The following is a 7,065-nucleotide window of genomic DNA, read 5'->3' on the forward strand; positions in this document are numbered from 1 at the left end:
TTGAAAATAAATATAACCAAACTCATCAAGGCTAATGGTACAATTATGAATATTTTCCAAACCAATTTTGAGAGCCTTTTGTAAAGCCGTTGTGTGTTTCTTTTTGAAGATGGTGAGGTGCGCAGATGTGCCAGTGATAAGGAGTGCGACGCTATGGTGCCTGAACAGGTGGAGAAACACTGCTGCAGCACAGACCTCTGCAACTAATCTGCTCCATCAGCCACATTTATTTATCTCACAAAATGTTTGGTAATTAATTAATGCTCAAAACATACCATTATCCTAATTATTAATTATATGTAATATTAAGAGAGAGAGAGAGAGAGAGAGAGAGAGAGAGAGAGAGAGAGAGAGAGAGAGAGATTATGAAGAAATAAAGTCTGACCAGCAAAAGAAAGTAGTATTGATGGTACTTTGTAGTATATAAAACATTTTAGTCATCAATTTATCCATACAGTATGAGGACATAATGTCATTTTCACTACACTATGAGGTTTGAAAAGAACAACAGTTGAACACTGCAATAAAACAGCATTGTCAGCATTCACACAAAGTGATATGGACACACACAAAACGACTTACCCACCCAGCCCACAGAAAAATGCCTGACCCAGAAACACCATGAATACATAGTCAAAAATAGGATGACTTACTTCTCTTATCTACTTAACACATAAAACACATTTTTGTTTATGGTTTATTGCAAAGTATCATTCCAAATGACACAGAATCATTTTAATTATAAAATACAATAATTTAGTTAATCACAGTAAGCTACTATAAGGAAGCATTTTAGGCAAAAAGGTCATTATATACAGTTGCATTACAGGCAATTGTGGCACTTGCATTCAAGTCTTTTTTTAACCATTACAGAGATAGTGGCCTATGGAGTAGAGACAGAACAGACAGCTTGTAACAATGACCAGGGCAGATATAAACAGTAGCGCATAGACAGACATTCTCTTCTCTGCTGCTCCACGAACTACACATTGGTGTACTGCACATCTGTGAATATCTTGTGCATCACAACTTAAGCAGAACCCAGTAAAGCAAAATGTACACAAATGAAATCTCCACAGCAAGCCATAGAATCACACTGAACAGGTACACCAGCACACTGGCTTTGCCCTTGTGGAGGTCTATCATAATTCGCCCACCAACAGTCATGGTGGGATCAACGGCAACTCCCTGCTCACTCTGAGATGCCATTTCTCTCTCCTTCTTCTGGAATGACGATCGAATTTGGAAGGAGAAAAGCTCCATGAGAAGAACTGAGAGCACAAAAAGGATGAAGAGGAAATGCCAAGACATCACTAAAGCACTGTCAAAGTGTGTATTAAAACAGGCTTTGATGCAGATGGGTATGGTGCAGTTACAGTGGAAGTCTTCATTCACAGCTTTCCAGGGAAACTGGGCCAAAATTGATGGTCACTAGGCATATGCAGAGCAAGCCAAACCACATGGTGTGACCTTTATAGGTGGCGGTGGAGTCCAATGCAGTGAGGAGTATCAGAATGAGCCCAGTAACTATCGCTGCCATTGCTCTTGGGTGGTTTTGTAGTCCTCTGTCTAAGATATGGAAGAATGTACACTGGCTGCCAAACGTTTGGAATAATATACAGATTTTGCTGTTTTGGAAGAATCTTGGTACTTTATTTCACCAAAGAGTCATTCAGCTGATCACAGAGTATAGTCAGGACATTAGTGATGTAAAAAACAGCACCATCAATATTTGAAAAAAGTCATTTTTGATCAAATCTAGACAGGCTCCATTTCCAGCAGCCATCACTCCAACACCTTATCCTTGAGTAATCATGCTAAATTGATAATTTGGAGGTGTTGTAGTCAAGACCACCAAAACCGAGACTAAGTCAAGACCAAGACCAGAGTGTATCGAGATCAAGTCAAGACCAAGGCAGGGTGAGACAGAGTCAAGACCAAGACAAGACCAGTGCGAGTCCCACACTTCATGACACACTTACGATAAAATGTGGAACATGCACACTATAGGCACTCCTCAGATTGATCTATGTGTGTGTATGTATCAGTGTACCATGAGAAATGTCTTGATAAAATAATCAAAAGGCATTGCAGAGATGAATTTTATGTGTGTGAATTTTCCATTGTTTTCTATGAGCAAGCAAATACAAACAAACACTAAGGAGCTGAATTCAACTTAACCATCTTTATTCAACACTCCTTTTCCATGTTTTACCATCCACCTAAAACAATAACATTTTTGTGCAAGCATTGCATCAAGTTTTCTGGATGACTCTTCCCCTAGAAACCATCATTATGTACAGAATATATCAAACAATTATTCAATACTTAAGTCTTCACTTTTCTCTGTCTTTTCTTAAACAATATAGTAAGTTTTTTGTTGTTTCTGAAAACACAACAAGCCTTGTATAAGTATGTGCAATTTGCTAACCACATAGCTAAATCTGTAAATTAGAACAGAGAATGCCAAACATAAGCAAAGCAGCCTATTTAAAATGTAAATTTTTCATATAAGTGGAGGCGCATTACTCGGTCCACACTCTCTGCTGTCACATCTCTAGCTCTCTCACCCAAGTGAGGGAGCGTTACCGTGGCGTGTAGCATTTTTGTCTGAGCTGACATTAGCTAACGCTGATGTAATGTAACTTTATATACATTAGCTACATAGCTTTATGTGGCCTGTCTCGTCATTGTTTATCACAAGCAAAAACATAACTTGGGAACAACAATTTGTCACTACATACCCTGCCCCCTCAATCTCTCACAAATTTAACACTGCATTAGCAACTGTACATCCCTCAATATATGTTAACTAAATTAGGTAGCTTGCGCACCGAGCTAGGTGGCAAATAGCTGGCAAGCAACTGAAACTAGTGCCCTAAAAAACAGTAAATACATAGGTAGCTAATATGTAGGCCTATAGCTAATACTCGCTTAATTTCTTTCGGTGAGGGGTGAAGATGAGTTTAGGTACAGATGCTGCCTAGTCGGATGTGGGATATTCCACTTGATATCTCCGATCTCCGACTAAAGGCATTCCAATGGAAGATGCTTGGAAGATGACGTTAAAGGAAACTAAACTACAACGCTCCCGTTAGCTTAGCAGGTGTTTGACTGTCACCAGAGCAACCCAATTCATATACAATCTGCAATGCAAGCATTTGTGCTACAGGTGTACGATTATCAAAAGAGAGTATAATTTACCATGTTTTGAACACCTGCTACTCTGCTAACATTTGTTAAACAAGCTTTAATATCCTGTAATGTAGGAACTTGGACTAATTTATCAATATTATTTAATAAAAGTGAATGTTTATCACTTATTTTGTACATCTTCCTGGGTGCTGACAAGATTGTGTGAAGTCACGCACCTGCATCTCGGTGAAATCGGAGTTTAAAATTTCCGCACGACTTTCCAAGTTGTAATTACTACTTCAAGTGGCGTTCCACTGCACTTTTCCCAGTAGGAAGTTGGAAAATCTGACTTTCCAGGTTGAATGGAATGCAGCAAGAGGCAGATTGCTAATCTTAGCTAGCTAACTTTGCTAGCATCACTTACAATTAGCTTACCTTTCTTTATGCTTCCTCTCTAAGTGCCGATAAAACTTTGACGTGGTTCCAGCCGTCTCGGTAAGCATTGCATTACAGAATTTACATACTGCTGTATGTTTTCTTTTGTATGTTTTGCAGATGAACTCTTTGTGGTTTAGGTCTGTGTTTCCCAACCTTTTTTCTGCCACGGCACACTTTTTACGATTAAAAGAATCCCATGGCACACCACTATCCCACATAACCATTGTGGATAGTTTTTCTTTTCAAGAACTTGTCCATGTTTTCTGTCTGTCTTAGTAGTTTGAAATTCGGCTATGCAAAAAATGCAAATAACATAGGTACGCTGTATAATGAGGTCACAGGTGCCAAGAGCGCTAACTGGATAATGAAAAACCAACAAATTTTCCAATTTGTAGATTTGTTCTTGCAAATTAATTCTTGTAATGGCACAGCAAATACATTTTTTATTATTTATTTATTCACTGTATTTTCCTGACTATAAGTCGCAGCAGGTCAAAATCGCGTTGTTGATAGAGAGAGAGAGAAAAAAAAAAACACATAAGTCGCACTGACAGTGGTTGGATCCGTCAGGCACTAGGACCCGGGATCAGCCGGCCCAGCCTCCATTTACTGATTCAGATGTCAAACGTGCTCCGTGAAGATTACAGAGAATCTTCACATCGTATCATGGTGTTTTTAGCTTTTAGTAATCGTATGTAACAGTTTCTCATATTCTTTTTATGTTTCATGAGAGAAACGCGACAAGTAAGCCACATCTGTTCATATCATCTGTTAGTCAATGCTGTGCACAAATAAACAGCTTTTAGTCTGTGAGAAAAACAATACACTTCTTGTATTCTATTCATTCATTTGGTTGACTGACTTAAAGTTTATACTACAAGTGTGATGATGAAGCATCATTTTGTGGGCATGTGAGGAGTTGTGTTTGACAGCGGACTAGAGTTTGTTAGAACAATAATGTTATGATGGACAAAATATTTAAACTGGTTGCATAAAATACTTTGTAATTGAAAATAGACTGAATTGGCAACTTTAAAACTCTTCTACCTTCTCTATGCCCGGGGAAAAACAGTATTTAATTATTTTGAGGAATCTGATAATTTTCCATGGCACACCTGACAATCTTTCACGGCACACAAGTTGGGAAACACTGGTTTAGGTAGCCAAATTGTACTAAAGAAGATTTGGCTGACAGCCACAGTTTCCGGGGAGGGGTGACAGCTGTTAACAGTAGACTAACATACAATTCAAATTAGAAATGAATAAAGTTATTGCTTGCATTTGAAGCAGGAAGTTTTACATCCAATCACAGTAATGATGTTGACAAATAAATCAGACAATGCACAGGCAATTTAGTGATATCGCCACAGTTGTGGTCTTGAAATAAAATCCTGAGTCCTCTTTGTCTGAGACCGAGACAAGACCGAGTAAAAATGCGGCTGATTTCCGAGACGAGACCGAGACCTTCAAAAAGACCGATCTCGAGTACTACAGCATTGTAATTTGGTACTAGAAAATCACTTGCTATTATATCAAACACAGTTGAAAGCTATTTAGTTTGTTAAATGAAGCTTAACATTGTCTTTGTGTTTGTTTTTGAGTTGCCACAGTATGTAATAGACTGGCATGTCTTAAAGTCAATATTATGTCAAAAATGGCAAAAAAGAAACAGCTTTCTCTAGAAACTCATCAGTCAATCATTGTTTTGAGGAATGAAGGCTATACAATGCTCGAAATTGCCAAAAAACTGAAGATTTCATACAAAGGTGTACACTACAGTCTTCAAAGACAAAGGACAGCTGGCTCTAACAAGGACAGAAAGAGATGTGGAAGGCCCAGATGTACAACTAAACAAGAGGATAAGTACATCAGAGTCTCTAGTTTGGGAAATAGACACCTCACATGTCCTCAGCTGACAGCTTCATTGAATTCTACCCGCTCAACACCAGTTTCATGTACAACAGTAAAGAGAAGACTCAGGGGTGCAGGCCTTATGGGAAGAATTGCAAAGAAAAAGCCACTTTTGAAATAGAAAATCAAAAAGAAAAGGTTAGAGTGGGCAACGAAACCCAGACATTGGACAGCAGATAATAGGAAAAGAGTGTTATGGATCTTAAGCCCATTGAGCTTTTGTGGGATCAGCTAGACTGTAAGGAGCATGAGAAATGCCCTACAAGACAGCCACATCTATGGCAAGTGCTACAGGAAGCGTGGGGTGAAATGTCACCTGAGTATCTGGACAAACTGACAGCTAGAATGCCAAGGATCTGCAAAGCTGTCATTGCTGCACGTGGAGGATTTTTGATGAGAACTCTTTGAAGTAGTTTAAGAAGTTCTGAAATTTTTTTCAAATTGTAATAGTAATTTTTCATGTTATTAATGTCCTGACTTTACATTGTGATCAGTTGAATGCCACTTTGGTGAATAAAAGTACCAATTTCTTTCCATAAGAGCAAAATCTGTACATTATTCCAAACATACACCAGTGCAATTGAAACAAAGTTAAAGTCAAATTGAGAAATTTAGTGGAACTGTAAGCTTTGACTCACAGTTTTAAAAAAGTGCAACCTGCGGTAACCTGCAATTGTTACTTTAAGGATCTAATTCCCCCTGACCTAAGCCTTAAAATTAATTGTGTTGGTGTAACTTAATGTAAATTTGTTGTCTTCTGTCTCTGCAAACAATGAGAATTATAAGTTTAAAGAGAACTAAAGTTAAATTGAGAAATCTTGTTGAACTTTTCAAGCTTTGACACAATTTTACACTGTAAATGTGGTAACCTACTATTATTACTGTACGGAGCTATTTCTATCTGACCTAACCCTTAAAATGTATTTTGTTGGTGTAACCTAATGTAGTCAGGTTGATTCAGAACATATATGTAAAATAATATTTTGGACTTGAATCATACCAGTTAATTTAGGTGTTACCACATGAAGCACAATTTTTAGGTTTATATTGTTTTCAGTGTAAAATGTTTTGTCAGGTAATCTACAAATTTGCTTGATGGGGTAGCATCTAAATAACTGGTATTATTTAAGTAACAAATGTTGTTTAATCTGACTAAATAACCTAACAAATTAGGTTACACCAATAAAAGTATTTTTAAGTATACTTTTAAGTAAGTTCTTAAATCAAGAGATTGATCTTTGAGGTGACAAAGTGTATGTAAATGCTGTAATTTTCAATATCTGGTACATATTTTGATAAAACATTAATCCATGAATTTAAAATAACAGTGTGGCTTTTAAAAAAGATTATTAAAAAACAAACATACCTTGAATTTATGTTTTTTTGGGGAATGAAGGTCTGGTGTGTGTCCAACAATGATGTTGCTGTCATTGTTTCACTCATATTCTGCTAAACTGTAAGCATCATCAAAAATGGTTTCTCACACCTTTAGCCACTCCACTATGGATCTATTCCTTCAACCAGGTGAAGCACAAGCCCTCAAATGTAAGTTTTTGCCTAGAACCATAATATCTATATTTA

The 7,065-nt window shown here is 37.3% G+C and overlaps 1 pseudogene; it reads right to left on the reverse strand.

Moving 5' to 3' along the window:
- Positions 1 to 338: 338 nt before the first annotated feature.
- On the reverse strand, positions 339 to 7,024 carry LOC127427481 (gap junction beta-3 protein-like; annotated as a pseudogene).
- Between the last annotated feature and the right edge of the window lie 41 nt (positions 7,025 to 7,065).

Source organism: Myxocyprinus asiaticus, chromosome 36, assembly GCF_019703515.2.
Source record: "Myxocyprinus asiaticus isolate MX2 ecotype Aquarium Trade chromosome 36, UBuf_Myxa_2, whole genome shotgun sequence".
Lineage (NCBI taxonomy): Eukaryota > Metazoa > Chordata > Actinopteri > Cypriniformes > Catostomidae > Myxocyprinus > Myxocyprinus asiaticus.